The sequence below is a fragment of the Periplaneta americana genome, chromosome 12 (assembly GCF_040183065.1).
Source record: "Periplaneta americana isolate PAMFEO1 chromosome 12, P.americana_PAMFEO1_priV1, whole genome shotgun sequence".
In the NCBI taxonomy this organism is placed as follows: Eukaryota; Metazoa; Arthropoda; class Insecta; order Blattodea; family Blattidae; genus Periplaneta; species Periplaneta americana.
Window position 1 is genome coordinate 17,852,214 of NC_091128.1, and position 16,659 is coordinate 17,868,872.

A 16,659-nucleotide genomic window follows, 5' to 3' on the forward strand; every position below is an offset into this window, starting at 1 on the left:
TCTGATTTATACAACTAGGCGTCCAAGCAGGCCAATTGACATACAGTATTATAGAAGATAGATTTATTCATTTCATAATATTCTTAAAGTTGCTTTACAGCATAGAATAAAGAACATGTCCAATTCTTATGTTTGACATAAAAATGTTAATCTGAAATATATTCAAAATTAATACCGATACCTTAATAACAATAACATATTATACAATGCAATATGTTTACCATTTAATAATATTAAAATATTTACACAGTACTGTGAAATGTCAAGAATTCATCTACAGAATAAAAAGTGTGAGATATTAAGTAATTTTTTAGTTATACCTTAAATAATGCAGGGTTTTGGTTATGATTCTTAATGTCTTCAGGAAGACTATTGAAAATTTTTACTACCATGTAACACATTCCCCTTTGATAGCATGATAAATTTAATGATGGTGTATGAAAATCATTCTTTCTGCGAGTATTTATACTATATATGGCTGGATTAGTTGGAAAATTTTCTTTATTACATAATATGAAATTTATTAAAGAGCATATAATTATACTAATTTGTTAAGGTCAGAATCTCTAATTTAAAAAAAAAAAGGTCTACATGATTCTCTAGCCTTTGCTCCAACTATTACCTATTCTAATTGCTTTTTTTTGTAATAAGAATAGGATATATTTTTACTACCTGCTGTCCACACCTGTGGAGTAATGGTTAGCGCGTCTGGCTGCGAAACCAGGTGGCCTGGGTTTGATTCCCAGTTGGGGCAAGTTATCTGGTCGAGGATTCTTTTGGGTTTTTCCCTCAACCCAATATGAGCAAATGCTGGGTAATGTTTGGTGCTGGACCCCGGACTCATTTCACCAGCATTATCACGTTCATCTCATTCAGACGCTAAATAACGTAAGATGTTGATAAAGCGTCATAAAATAACCTACTAAAAATACTATCTGCTGAATTTCCCCAAATTATATTTTCCGTAGGATATAATGGAATGAAAATAGACAAAATATGTTGTCTTTAAGATACTGCTGTTGAGAAACTGTTGTAACAACCTAATTGTGAAGAAATATTTAGAATGTAAAATGTACCAAAAGTCAAAAGGAGAATAGCAACGGCAAAGGAAGCTTTTAATAAAAAAGGAGCATCTTCTGCGGATGTCTGCAGAAAGAACTAAGGAAGAGACTAGTGAAGTGCTTTATGTGGAGTGTAGCAGAAACATGTATGGGGGGAGAAATATGGACATTACGACGAAGTGAAGAGAAGCGAATAGAAGCATTTGAAATGTGGATATGAAGAAGGATGGAGCATGTGAAATGGACAGACAGAGTAAGAAACGAAGCTGTGTTGGAAAGAGTGGATGAAAAAAGAATGATTCTGAAACTGATCCGAAAGAGGAAAAGAAATTGGCTGGGTCATTGGTTGAGAAGAAACTGCCTACTGAAGGATGTACTAGAAGGAATGGTGAACGGGAGGAGTTCAAAGCAGAAGAAGATATCAGATGACAGACGACATTAAGATATATGGATCATATGAGGAGACAAAGAGGAAGGCAGAAAATAGGAAGGACTGGAGAATGGTGGGTTTGCAGTGAAAGACTTGCCCTTGGGCAGTGCACTGTGAATGAATGTCAGTGATGTGCGGTGACCCAACAGATTACCCAACCAGCCACGTAGTCAAGTTTTCTTTTCCTTCTTACTATTTATATTTGATTCAAATACTTATAACATTACTAATTATAAAAATACGTTGGTATTTGGTACCAATTTTTTTATATATATAAAATCTATAAGATTAGGCCTACTGCAACTACTGCCTAAAATTAAAAATACTATTAAGTATTGGTAAGTTGTGACGAGCTATTCCATCTTGTTGGGGAAACATGTGGTAATTGTCGACCCAGAAATTCATCAAGAAATTTTGTGTGCTTTGATGATTTGGAGAAAAACAATGCAAGCCCAGAAAGAGTAGCAAAAAAAAATACGGCATTCAGGAATACTTGAAGCACTTTGGGACAGTGCTAAATTTAAACAGTGTGCATAACAGTGAACAAAGAGAGCTTGTGGAAAAGACGCCTTAATATTAGCTTGACACCATGTAATGAAGAGGCCATCACTGCACTTCCACCGTAGCTCTGTGCGACAAGTTTCTTACTGCAGTTTGAAAAGTCTTGAATATGTCTTAAAAATAAGATCAGAATGTGCTGCCGCTGTTTTGTCTTCACTTACATCACGGAGAAACACAAACCGCTCTACCACCCTTTCTTCAATTGTATATCGATAAACGAGAGAAAATTATGATTTATTCGAGACGTCAGTTGTCTCATCAGCTAATATGGCAAAAGAAAATTAGATTTCTGTAATTGCTGTTCAATTTCCTTATGAAGTGCACTGGCAACAGATTCAATTAAATCATTTTGAATACGATTTGATACACCTTTGAATACTGTAGATGTCTCCAAGTGATTTTTTAGAAGAGGGTCGTACTGGGCGGTGTAGTCCAAAAGTTCTAAATAATTACCGTGGTTGGGCATTTTCGACTTACTGTTTCCTCTAAATGAAAGTTCCAGTTTTGCAAGTAAATAAATGGCGTTTATAAGCCTTTTCAGAATGTCTCTATTGCGTGTTACCTTTTCATTATGTAGAATAATATTTTGTTGTGTTTGGTCACTTAGCTCAGTTTCAATATGCACAGTTTCAAAAGTAGCGAGTGCGTTAGAAGCACGAATATGTGCAATAGCAACATCATGACCACGTATTGCTTTAGTTAAATTACAGTATTTAGTTTTTGTTGCTGAATTAAATTATTATTATCACCAGACATAATCAAAACTTTTCATTGCACTTATATACACGTACACAATGTAACTACAAAGTACCGGTACAAACAAACGTGAGAGAAACAGTATGTTTTACACTCATTCGACTTCGCGCACACAGCCAGCCCAGGCAGGCTACAAGCTGCTTGGGGTATATGCATCTACTATAGTCTCGTGAGGCGCCCCTCATTGGCTAGAAGTTATGATGATGTGGGTTGTCATGGCAACCTCCGTGCTAACCTGCATTTAGCACTGCTGGCACACTGGTGCCAGCTCGGGAACGCAGTATGTGCATTGTATATGCCCCATCACGCGACTTACAATTAACAAAACGTATTTAGAAACGTTTCAGGACTTCATGATTAAATAAACAGAAAGTTTAATCATGGATTTACGTAGATATCGTGATCCTTATAATCAATCAGTGCTGCCCAAGCCGTGCTTGGGTTGCTTGGGTGGACTGCACGTCACTGATGAAAGTGTCAAAAATGATGTGAAAAAGAAAATAAGATATGTAAGTCTATGAACGGAGTTATAAGAACAGAGTTTATTCATGCCAGGTCTCAGAGCATGTACTGTATAATGAATGAAACAGGTTTGTTTTCTCTCAAATGTTCAAAAACATAACCTAAAAATCCTAAATCTGAAATCGATATGGTCTTCCTACTACCATTTTTAAATACATGCAAGATATACTACCTGAGCATCAGTTTAATAGTAATTCAACTTACCGACTGGTGTGACAAAATTATTTCCAGGAGGACTGGCTGGTTCAGGCAGTGTGGGGACCTGATACAGCAGCCAATAATGATAACAAGATGGCTCCTCCTTGTAGCCTGCTATGATGTGTACATAGTGTCCATTGGGCCACTCTGTTGCCTCAAAACTGCAAAAAGAATTGTACAGGAAGCTATTTTATGTGTAATCAGTGGTGGTGTTCTAATTTTCCAACAAACAGTTCTTTCGCTAATGACCCAAATTTCATAATTTTAATATGAATTATGTTAAGTAAGGTAACAATAAGCAGCTATAAATAAAGAGAAACTGCACAGAAGTATGTGTAGGGCAATGGTGGACATTCCTGCGGCATTGCAGCAGTGATGTCAGACCTCAGCAAAGCATCAAACTTACCTCCTACCTTCCCCTTCCCCCAATCCATGAAAATACTGCACGTGTACATGGCGGATTATACTGGACTGCTGTACTTTGAAGCTTCATTAGTGATACAATGCCTTTCGCAGAATCATATGAATCGAGAGGATATCACACTTACAAGAAAGGCAGTTCTTTCATTTCTCACGTTTAGGATTAGTTACAAATATTCAGGACGCGAACTTAAATATGTACATTTTAAAAATAGATCACCTATTATACAAGTTCAAAGAACACAGATTCAGTGGTTTTCAAAGGATGGAGAAAGATTTCAATATTTTTGCCACTCCTTTTCATGTTTAAATTGAAAATGTTATCCCAGAATTGCAGTTAGAGGTACTGGATTTGCAGAATGATGGCTTCTTGAAAGCAGAATGTGAAGGCTACTGGGAGCTAAAATTTTTTAAAAGATGTCCAGTACTACATATCCACTGCTTAGACAGTTTGCTTGAAAAATAATGAGTACCGTCATTTCCCATAAATATGATCCTGGAACATAACTACTGTCCACGATACAACTATTCAAATTTTGTACTCCATAACATAGTACCTCGTTTATCTATATTCTTGCTGTACTGTAGCTTGAATTCAAGTCACTGCAGCTATCTACGAACGGTCTATGTTACTTCTACAATGATCTTTGAATGGTTGTATCGTAGACCATAGTTGTGTTCCAGGACCACAGTTATGGGAAATGACGGTATGCATTCATCAACCTACCAGTGCAAACAGCTGATTTCTAAAATTAAATTTATAAAGTCCAGCTACAGATCCCGCTTAAGTGATGCTTGCGCAACTGAAAATAGCATGCACAGATAAATCCCAATTTCGAAGAAATTGCTTTGAAAAATGATTAATTAAATATCACGTGAATGGACTATTCTAATTATATATGGTAGGTAGGAGTGTAGTGGTGCAACTGTCTGTAAATCCGTCACTGCACTGTAGAGTGCAACCCCTCCCACGGTATGTAGTTGCAAGTGAACTGCAATATGCTGCCATCTAGTGAGCAAAAGTTCGATTCTTGCCGTGAGTGGAGTGTTATCTTCATTCTAGGGGATTCGTACTTCACCCTTGTCTTGCTTTCAGACATTCAAATAAAGAAAATCTCATCCAGAGAAATTGGCGTCTGGAAAGGTTCCCAAAAGGCTGGCTGCGTTTCCTATTCATTGCCGTAGGTAATTGGTGCAGTGAGGATCTCCAGTAACAGTCACCAAACTTCTACAGTATAGAAAAAAAATATAGATAAACGAGGAACTATGTTATGAAGTACAAAATTTGAATGGACCATAGTTGTGTTCCAGGACTATAGTTATGGGATGACGGTATCTTATTTATGTACTTAATAGTGTACAGGGTCTTTCATAAGTAACGAGTCTATTGAAAAATTAATTATTTTGGATCATTTTTTGAAATGATGTTCATCCTCACGAGAAAAAACCCTTCCCTGTGCCGTACAGTCGATTTGGAAACAAACACCCTCTCCGCTTGCTGCCAGAGCTATTAAAATAATGAAAGAATGGTTAGCGTTTTAAAGCTTGATTAAAACAAATAAATGTAAAACCAGTTTCAATTGTTGACAAATTATGGTGTACAATTTTCAAACTATCTTCCATTCACTGAATGCACAAATGTAAGCGACGTATCACCTCTTCATGGACTCCAGTGAGCATGTCATGCGTAACCATTTGTATCGTGTGTTCAATTCGTTCCATTAATTCAGGAACAGTGTGTGGCTTAGTCGCAAAGATAGATTCTTGATGAATCCCCAGAAAAAGAAGTCCCAGGGCAGTTAAATCAGGTGATCGCAGAGGCCAACAGACTGAGCCTGTTTGGCTGATCCACCTGCCTGGAAACACTTCGTCTACAGAGTAAATGCTTAATTTGAGCGATACTGTTTCCAAATTCAAACCAGGCAGCAATTTTTCTCATCTGCAATAATGTTAAGCAGCTGAGTGCCATTCTATTATTCCAGTCTATCACAACAATGTATATAGGCATGGCTGTGTGCCATTATCCTTGGCATATAGAAGGCCATGCTCCAGGTCATTTTAAGTTGGCATCAAATGCACATTACACAAGGATAAGTAGCTTCCTCTGGTGGCAGGGGGAGGGGGGTGTTTGTTTTCAAATTGACTGTACGGCATGGGAAGGGTTCTTTCTCGTCAGGATGAACATCATTTCAAAAAATTATCCAAAACAGTTGATTTTTCAATAGACTCGTTACTTATGAAAGACTCTGTATTTTGTAGTAGAAAGTCTATATATTTTTTAAGTTATGTTTTTTATAAGAAGAAGAACGCACTAACATGCATATTGTTGAGTGTTTAACTTTGCTATATTCTTTTATAGAAACAGACCAATTTCTGCATTTTGTTATGTGTTATCTGTCGCAATGTGATTCACATAAGAGTCATTCCAAGTCAAATCGCACAAAATTATACAAATTTTGACCTTCATATTTCTGATTGCGTTTATATTTTTTTTACCAACTCTATGGGTCTCATAAACCAACAAGTGTATTTTTATTTCCTCCAAAGTCCACATGTTTTTTAAATATTACATGTTAAAATTCGTTAAAAATGTCGCACAATGCAACATTTAAAGCATCATATTTCTGACAATATTGATGTTAAAATTTTTTTGAAAAATGCATTTAAAAGCTTAAAGTACTGTCTTTTATTAAATATTTACTAACTAATTTTAATATAATTATTTCAAATATTTTTTTATAATTCAATTTTTAAAACATATACATCAATGTGAAATAGACCTATTAAAAATCTAAAAAAATTCCTACTAGGTGCACTGAAGTATTCTTAATAATTCCAGAAAAAATCAGAATGGGATCTCCAATAGTTTAATGGAAATTTAATTACTTATGACAGAATGTGTAGCGGTCGGCGCAGCAGCAGTGGATGGGAAGCGTTAAAGCACGCTAAGAGGTTTATCGGCAATGGATAATTGACTGAACGTTACAACATTACACCCAGTACGGATCAAGTTACTCGAGGAAACACTGCTAATTTACTTATTATGATATCTTCAAATAATTGTAAATTATGCTTTTCAAATGTTTCTTTTCATTCACATTTTAAATTTTCATTCGCCTACCTTCTTTCTTGAAAGAAAATTGTTTTACTAAATCTTCAGTTTTTGACAACGGAATGAAAGAATATAATTTTAATGTACCAGTTATTGGTTTTAGATTATGGTATCTGGCCTGCAAATTTTCAGTGTGGTTTTTGTGCTTATTGAATGGACAAAATATAAATGACACGTTAGAAATGTTTTTTGTGACTAATCAAACAGTTTTTTTTTGTGTTGTTATAGGATCTTGTATAGGCTAACTCTCGTGGCAAGTCTTTTAACAGTATCTCCAATGCCAACACATGGACCTTTACCATGCGACATTGCAAAGAAGTGTCATTCAGCACTAATTCCATAATCATCTTCATGTAAGCAATTATTTTTTAATTTTTTTTTTTTTTTTTGTGAACTTGATCCATTGGAAAAGTAGATGATTTTTTCCATATCGTTGAATTCTTGCTTTAAGAAATTGATTGCTTCGGACTGAAAAAAGTGAAAGGGATCGGTGTCATGTTTCATAGTTTCTGAGATGACATTACTTTTGTAACGAATTTCTGTGTCTCCTTTGAAATATACTACGAAAGGATTTATTTATTTATTTAAATATACAGAATAAAGAATATAATTACAAATAAGAGAAATAGAAATAAAATAATACAATCAATATAAAAAAAGGAGATACAGTAGTATTAACAAAATTTGAGACTGAATGAGCAGCGCTCGTGTTCGGTCACAGTTCAGATATAATATTAATAGGCCTATAAGAGAATATAAAATAAAATAAAGTAGGAAGTAAAATTAAAATTGTACTGTATTGTGGCTTGGCATATGTTCCAATGCACACCTTGTATTGAATCTTGTATTACAAATGAATAATTTTCAGAAAAGTCTGCAATAACTATGTAATTTTCAGGCTGTACTTTCTTTGCATTCCGTCAAAAATAAAATATGGCTGACTTTTGAATGGATGATGATGCATCTTCTACATGAAAAACTTAACATGCTAGGGAGCCTTTTACTTTTGAAAATTTTCACGGGGGTATCGTTTTGTTGTACCTTTCTTTTCTTGATAGGGGATTCTATTGACATCAAACTCTTGTTTAATCCCTCAATATTACTGATTTCTAGCACTGTATCCATAGAACTGCTAGAAGAAATACTGGGATAATCAGTTTCTCTGTCTGCACTTTCATTTGATTCATGTTTATTAATATCACAAGAACTACCGGCTTCACATATAATTTCACCTGACCTATGCGGAAATTGATTGATTTTTACGGAACAAATCACATATTTGCACACTCAAAGACTCCTTTAAATTGAGCTTTATCAATAAGCCGCGACTTACGCGTCTTAGTGTACTTTTCTTTTTAAAAGCGTGATTAGGAAGGTAAATGGATTTAAACACTTGTTATATATTACGCGATCTTTACCATCACTCATGTTGTATAGAAGTCACATCACTGCGCGAAATTCAAACCCAAACTGATTATTTTTCTCTCATGCCATCTGTTTACTGCCTTACCCAGTCTTGCTATCATCAAACACTTGGCTATATTACAGTATAAACTGTGAAGGGCTTCCCCCTGAGCTGACAATAATAAAATAATTTTATGGGCTGAGAGGCCGTGGTCTATTAGTTGGTTTTATACCAGACGTTTCGTCTGCAACTGCGGCAGACATCTTCAGTGGAGTGGTATCCGAGGTCGCAAGACTCTTCTCAGCGTACCTGAGGCAACTGATCCTGTGTCTGGTTGTGCGGGCGTATTTATAGTGCGGCTCACGGGCCGAGGCCTGTTGTCGCTGCAGTCCGCGCCGCTTTGTTCGCTGCTCCCGCCCTTTTGTTGTAGTGCCACCACTACAACAAAAGGACGGAACCCAGAACGGGAGCAGCGAACAAAGCGGCGCGGACCGCAGCGACAACAAGCCTCGGCCCGCGAGCCGCACTATAAATACGCCCGCACAACCAGACACAGGATCAGTTGCCTCAGGTACGCCGAGAAGAGTCTTGCGACCTCGGATACCACTCCACTGAAGATGTCTGCCGCAGTTGCAGACGAAACGTCTGGTATAAAACCAACTAATAGACCACGGCCTCTCAGTCCGGAAAATGAATCTACATATAGACTCCGGCCGTGAAAGCCTACACTGCAAAAATAATTTTAGATAAGATATTTACTGTTCCTTAAGGTATTAATCATTTGATGATTAGTATGGTGACATCAGATGCAACGGGAAATTTCCACGGGCAGCCTTCTAGCCTATGGCTGCAAGCAGTTCATTAGCTGGGCATCGCGAGTGGCCTCCGGAAAATAAATTGTTACAAATGTATGAGTGCCGATCCCATATTTATAAATGCAGTAGTTTACAGATAATACATCAGCGAACAAGTCTATATTTTTTTCAGATTTTTAACTTGGCTATTTAATATAGTAATTTTGCTTTGAAAACGAAATGATTAAAAAAATAGGCCAAATTTTAAATTTATTTGTGATAGGCCTAAAATAATAAAAAGTGTTGTATTTCGTCTTTCAAATGCGCCAAACCGCAAATCTCAATTATATGTAGACACAAAGTTCCAAGCGAGTTTATGTAACAGTGCGCGCATAATTTGCGTAACTTCAAATATTCATAACTACACAAATAATTAATAATTGTGAAAATAAAAAAATACGGGTCTCCTTATTTGATGTCTGGAATTCATGAAAAAAAATTCGACCATTTCCGAGAAGGTCGTGTTTTATTGCTGTGCGATTTGACGTGGAATGACTCATAAAGAACACACAGTCATCATCAGGTGTATAATAACAGGTTGTCTTTTATATTTTGTGGTGGTAACCATGAACTGCCAAGCTTGTAAGTATGTGTCGTAGATCTTAATTTGGTTGTGTCCATTCTCTATCCATCATATCACCCATGCAGTAGAAGTCTGGCCATATCTCTTCTCTTTTCAGGTGACTTTCTAGTAGATGGTCTGATGAGTTGAAGGTAGAGGGTGGTGAGAGTCGCATCCTCAGGTCTTCAAGGAGAAAAGTTTCCTTGGCCAGTTCGTAAATCGCCGGGAAAGTGTAGCCTACATTTCGAGAAACCAAGGTTTCACTTGCTGAATAGTGATTAGGCCTTTGAGACTTAGTTATACTAATTAATTCTAGTCCATAACTGATTATCAGTATAGAGACAATTTTGAAATAGAAAAGTACAGTAGCAGTGTCCAATGAAAGCATGTGATAGTCTTTATTTCGAATATAGCTTCTGTTGCAACTGCAGTTCTATCCTGTATATGAATGCAGCATGACGTTGTTGTTGGTTGCAGGGTGATCCCTAAGTACTTGAAGGAGTTGACAATCTCAAGTTGTTGACACTAGCGCATTATTGAGTTCTCTTTTGCAAGTCGGTCTCCTTTTCTAAAGACCATCTGGACTGTCTTTCTTTCATTAATGCATAAATTATTTTTGTCTGTCAAAGCATTCAAGGTTCTTTAAAGATCTTGTTTATGGGGCTATATAAGATTCATATCATCTGCGTACATAAGCAAAGTTGTTTTCTCCGAATTTCGCTAAATTATGTTTTTGAACACTACATTTCATTGTTCTACATGCGCTATTAGCATTGAAGCGGAAGGGGTACTGGACTGTCGGGTTTCAAGGTTGCAGGCATAATTATCATATTCCTGTTCTGATTGCCTTCATACGTTGGCGAGAAATAACAATATAATAATATGATCACTTGGAGCTGTATTGTCGTTTATTTTTGCATTATCTTTACTGCAATATTAAAAACTGGGAAATTTCTTGTTGAATTAATGTTCTTCCTTTCTGTAAAGAAGCTTACATTTTCACTTAAAAAATTAACAACTGGTTCTATGAACTACGACAAATTTAACAGCGGTTCAGGCAAACCAGCTGAATGACATAAATGTGTGTCATCCATCTTGTAACCCTTAAAATAAAATACAATTCATAAGTACAGCTCCAAGTGATCATATTATTATATTGTTATTTCTCGCCAAAGTATGTGACCTAAAGGGACCAAAGTTGAAATTATGCTTCCGAATTGCTAACTCTACTTTTCTCAAAGGTCAAATGACTTTATTGTCAAATGCCTGGCATTAGAAAACAACAACAACTTTTCTCACTTTCTATTTACGGTCTTCAACATGGTTTTTTTTTTTTTTTTTTTTTTTTTTAACCTTCCAGTGGTTGCATACAGATTATCACTCCACTGAGAATTATTCATATGGTTTTCCCGCGTACCTGTCATCCCAGTTTCTTCCCAATTTTCATAGCTTTCAACAAAAGACTTCTCATTATTGCCACAAATTTTAAGCTCTGAACTCGCATTTGCTTATCAGTTCTTAACAGTTGAGTAACAATGAACTATTGTAGAAATTTATAAATATAGTTTACTAACTTACTATCACAGAAATCTAATAAAACATAAATCTAATAGACATGAATATCATACTCGACGACAAAAGTCTACTTTCCCATTAACTGAGCCTAAATGTCATACAAGTACAGCACTTAAACATGGTGCTAGTTTCGATCCCAAGACTTTATAATAAAATTACAAACCATTTTCCAAATTTGAAATATTTTAAAACTGAACCTTTTAAAAAAGAAATTTATAAAATTATTCATGATATACAATATTAACAAATGTATGTATTTTTATCTTTTCATTTCTGTCGATTATATTCATGTTTTTATTGAATACCACTGGCTTCTGTCCGATTGTCAATTTATATTAAATGTGTTTTTTTTTTCTCTTTTTTCCTTTCTTCTTCTTCTTTTTTTTTTTTTGCACTTGTTTGAATCAAGTTGATTAGGCCTACTGTATTTAGTATGTATGTATTTATTTACACTGCAAGTGGGCAAGCACCAGGTGGCAGTGGTATATACAATATTAACAATACACAATAAAATGATAAGCAATACACAATAAAATTTACAATACACAATACAATTTTACAACACATATACAATTTTATACACAATACAATAATACAAAATACAATTTAACACAATAATAATAAAACATAAAATAAAATACCTAATTTTACAATACAACCTATATAATTATGTATAGGTCCTACATAAGTTTCAATAGTCTTTCACTTTACTCTCATCTCATTCCCTGTAGTGGCACTATGACGCATTTCACTGACACTTTAGCACACATTTCACTGACACTCTGTAACACATTTCACTGACACTATAGAACACATTTCATTGACGCTATAAATTATCATTGATCGGAACTGTTCACTGCACTATAAAACCATAACTTCACTGACTCACCTCGCTTCACTGATACAACAGTTCAAATAAGTCAAATAATTACATCCTTATGCATACTTATAAACAGAACTACATTTAAACTAAACATTTCTAGTCTAAGGCCCTCTTAAAAGCTATTTTTAAATAATTTACAATTCAAACCAAGGAAGTAAGCTCGTCAGGCTAGATAAATACATGTCACCTTAAAAAAATTAAATGTTGAATGTCACCTTAATTTTAATTTTCACTTTAGACACAACTTTTTAAATTATTCTTGAATCTCCTTAAGGAAGGACAGCCCTCAAAGACCGCTGCAGGTAGGTCATTCCAATCATTTATAGTTCTATTTAAAAATGAGAATTTACCTATATCCGTTTTCTGTTTCCTACATTTGATTTTAAAATCATGATCGTTCCTACCATAGTACGTTGGCTTTTCTAACCAAGCCGTTATGTCTACCCATGCTTTCTGACCTAGATGTGCTCTATACAATGATGTTATTCTAGTTTTCCTACGTCTGTTTTCCAAAGTTTCCCATTTAAGTTCTTTTATCGTATTGTTTCCATCTTCTCTTTTACCTTTAACAAATTTAGCTGCCCTATACTGGATTCTTTCTAAGGAATTTATCTGATATATTCTATAGGGATCCCAACACGTAGTTCCGTATTCCATTAACTGTCTTTGTAAAGTTTATGTTCTATTATTGGCTAAGACCACATCGTACACGAGCCTGGCTGTTACGGTAGTGGCTAGAAACATTTTTGTTTTATAATTTTAATTTGTATTCACGTTGCCTACTAGCTAGCTAAATAAAGTAAAGAGTCCGCAGCGGCCTGTAATGTCAGTTAAAACTGCAGCAGTTACTACTGTCACAATTAGTTCTAGCTAATCTGTATAAGTTAGTAGGTATGCTTGTAATTCTATTGGCTAATCTAATCTTATACAATACAATACATTACATACATATTTATATTATGATTCCCATGTGTTGCTGCGACAAAGATGAAACTCGAGCAGCATGTAAAAATATTTTGGCTACATGGGTGCGAGCAATATCTTACAAAGCGTCTTGTCTCTCACGTCTACATAGTTAAGACTCTAATGATTGAATGATTTCGTACATCATTTTTTTTTAAGATATATTTTTTCCACAAAAATATTTGTCCATAATTTCTTTATGACTGTAAATAAATTTAAACCCTTTTATTTGCTTGTGGAGTGCCAGTCCACAGCGACTACTATGTGACAGTAACTTACAGCAACTACTGTAGGGTTAAAGTGAGGGGTTGATCAGTCCTCTACACAACGTCTATATTTTCCTTATTGGTCATTCGAGCTTTATGGTTTCGAAAACTGAATTTAGAAAAAGACTCGATTATGAAAGACTGAATTGACAGAAGTATCATTCCTAAGAGCAGTAATAAACTACAAATACTGGACAAGGAAAGAACGTAGGCTTAGATACAACAACCACAAATCCACAGTAAGAACTGATGATGATACTTTCCATTTCGAACTCAACGTCAATTTTTATCTTTAGTAGGTATCTCATCATTTAATTTTCACAATTTCTGAACTTAATCTTCTATTAAATCCACGATCTTTTTTTTCGTTTTCTTTCAACATTCACGTTAGTGTATGCTTGTTCACAGTCTGACAAACACTAAAGTAAATTAAAATTGAAGTTAAACTGAAAACATTACACATTTTAATACATATCGCCAGAGTTAATTTTCGTTACTCAATTAGTACATCACTCTGTGATTGTTTTTTTTATTCGGGAAATGAGTTAAGCAAAAAAAAAAAAAAAATGAAAGAATTGGGCTGGCTTGAATAATTGCAACTGTGCTGTAACTCAACATTCTACTTGGAATACAACTCTTTTAATAAAAAAGGTTTTAATAAGTAGGTACTTCTAGAGTGACCAGACGCCTTCTTTTGTCCGGACATACTCTCCTTTTTAGGCCTTTGTCCGGGGTCCAGGCGGATTTAAAAAAAAATCGAGAAATGTCCTCCTTTTCGTAACTTGTATGCCTGATATTTTGAAAGTATCTGATTTGACCCTTTTCTCAAGTAATTTGCCTGTAGGTGGCAGCAGCAACGACAGAATATACTCTTTGCCAATGATCATAACACTCTTTGCTCCTATTTGTTATGCTCGTTGTTTTCATATGTAGCTAACTGTAAAATCATTTTATATTATCAAGTTTTGTCATAAGTATCTTAGAGCACTCTGGTTAAAAAAGTAACATACCGATATGCGAAAATGTCACATGTTATGTTTCCAAAATAAGCTATTCAATTATAGTTCCATTGACTTTCATATGTAGCTAACTGTAAAAACATTATTATTAATTTTTTCATAATTATGTTGTAATGAAATAGATATTAATATACTTCTAAGTATGATATAAGCCTAAATCTGTACTGTAAATATTTTGTAATAAAATAGATACTGACATAATAAGTACCGGTATAATAAGTGTAAGTTTAAATACATATTTTCTGTCCTCTTTTTTTCAAATAATGTCCTCCTTTCCGAACCTTTGAGGTTAAATAGTAAAAAAGACAGATAAATTTATAATAAATAATAATAACACTGATACTGTTCAAGAATTTAAATATTTGGGTAGTATAATTGACAAGGATTGTGGAGCCTTTGAGGATGTAAAGAACCGAATAAAAAATGCAAATAGTGCATTTGTCCAGTTGTACCCAATATGGAAATCTTATATTATATCTCAATTTACAAAAATTAAAATCTTTAACAGTAATGTGAAATCAGCCTTATTATATGGCTGTGAGACATGACAAACAAGTAAAATTATAGAAAATAAACTGCAAACATTTGTTAATAGATGTTTACGAAGAATCTTAAAAATTAGATGGTCAGATATAATCACAAACTCAGAACTATGGAAGATAACAAATCAGAAAGAAATCACAATAGAAATCAAAAGACGAAAGTGGAATTGGATAGGGCACACAATCAGGAAAGAAAAAGGAGCAGTAGAAAGAATGGCTTTGCATTGGAACCCCCAGGGTAGTAGAACAAGAGGAAGGCCAAAAAATACATGGAAGAGAACAGCTTTGGAGGAAATTGCTAGGGAGGGGAAAACATGGAGTGAAGTGAAGAAGTTGGCTACAAATAGGGTCCGATGGAGGCACTTTGTGAATGCCCTGTGCTCCTCATGAGGAGATACAGGAGTTTGATTGATTTGATTGATTTTGAACCTTTGTGCCATCTTTTTTATCGATGTGAATTTGGTCCCCCCTAGGTACTTCGGTATTTAAATGAAGTGAATGATTATCAAAATTAATGTGTTTGAGAATATCGGAATTCAGGAGGGTCTATACAGTCCACATCTGGAGGCATCAGAATGTGGGTATCTATGTTTCAGTAGTGGTAACAAATGATACTCACACATAGTGGGAATCTTGTTCTGCAGCTATTTGCATTATGTGATAAAAAGTCGAATACTTCTCAGCTGTCACACTGATGGTGAAATTCTGTCACGTTTGTTCCAACCCATAACGTATATGTCACAGTTGCAAGGTCATCTCCTTTAGGATATTGTCGAGGAGTCGTGCCTTCCACTGTCAAATGTGAATCCGCACTTGCCATAGCAGTAGGAGGAAGTGTTGTTGCTGTAGACGGCTGGAGTTTAGCTACTGGAAGAGCAAAGATTTATCAAACGTGAGTGTTGTTTTGACTTTCCCTGAGTTAAACATTTTGGTTATTTGTACAGTTTTGTTTCTACATTACATATAATACGTATAGTCTACCTAAAGAATTATAAACATAAAATATGCAAACTAATAAAGGAAGAGAAATGAATAAAGTATAGAATAATAAATAAATACCACTCCGAAGACGGCCAGGTTGATAACCTCAACCTGTCCACAATTTTGTGTTGGCAGAACTATTAATATATGAAAAATACTCTAATTTCTAGATGAAAATTTTCTGACAGGACTAGGGAATGTCTCAGAACAAATGAAGACTATAATTTTATAGTGAAAATGACAAATAAAATGGTATGTAGATCTTTAAAGTCATTTTTGACATTTCATTTTGTCCTTGGAACAAAAGTCAAATCGTGTCTCTAGAGTTAATTGCCACTGTCTAAGCTATACAACTGAGTATAATAAAATATGATTACACATATTTCTTCTCCAAATTCAATATTATTGATGATTTTTACTACCATTCTACCATACTTAAATAATTCCAATTTTTTTTTTTTCCTTCCTTTTCATTGCAATCTGTTTTATACTGTTCCAGTCTATTTCGACAGTAAGTTAACATGGAGCAACCATTTAAATATATTTCTG

General features: G+C 34.8%; 1 protein-coding gene across 5 annotated transcripts in view; it reads right to left on the reverse strand.

The window, feature by feature from the left end:
• The window catches only part of LOC138710199 (DNA polymerase alpha catalytic subunit-like), a 558,528-nt gene that overhangs the window by 448,029 nt on the left and 93,840 nt on the right, over positions 1 to 16,659 (reverse strand). For 4 of the 5 annotated variants that reach the window (XM_069840846.1, XM_069840847.1, XM_069840845.1 and 1 more), the window contains one exon: positions 11,601 to 15,996. The exons of the other annotated variant lie outside the window; for it this stretch is intronic. The gene's annotated coding sequence lies outside the window, so the exon portion shown is untranslated. Of the gene's footprint in view, positions 1 to 11,600; positions 15,997 to 16,659 lie in introns of those variants that run through there. 5 annotated transcript variants of the gene reach the window in all.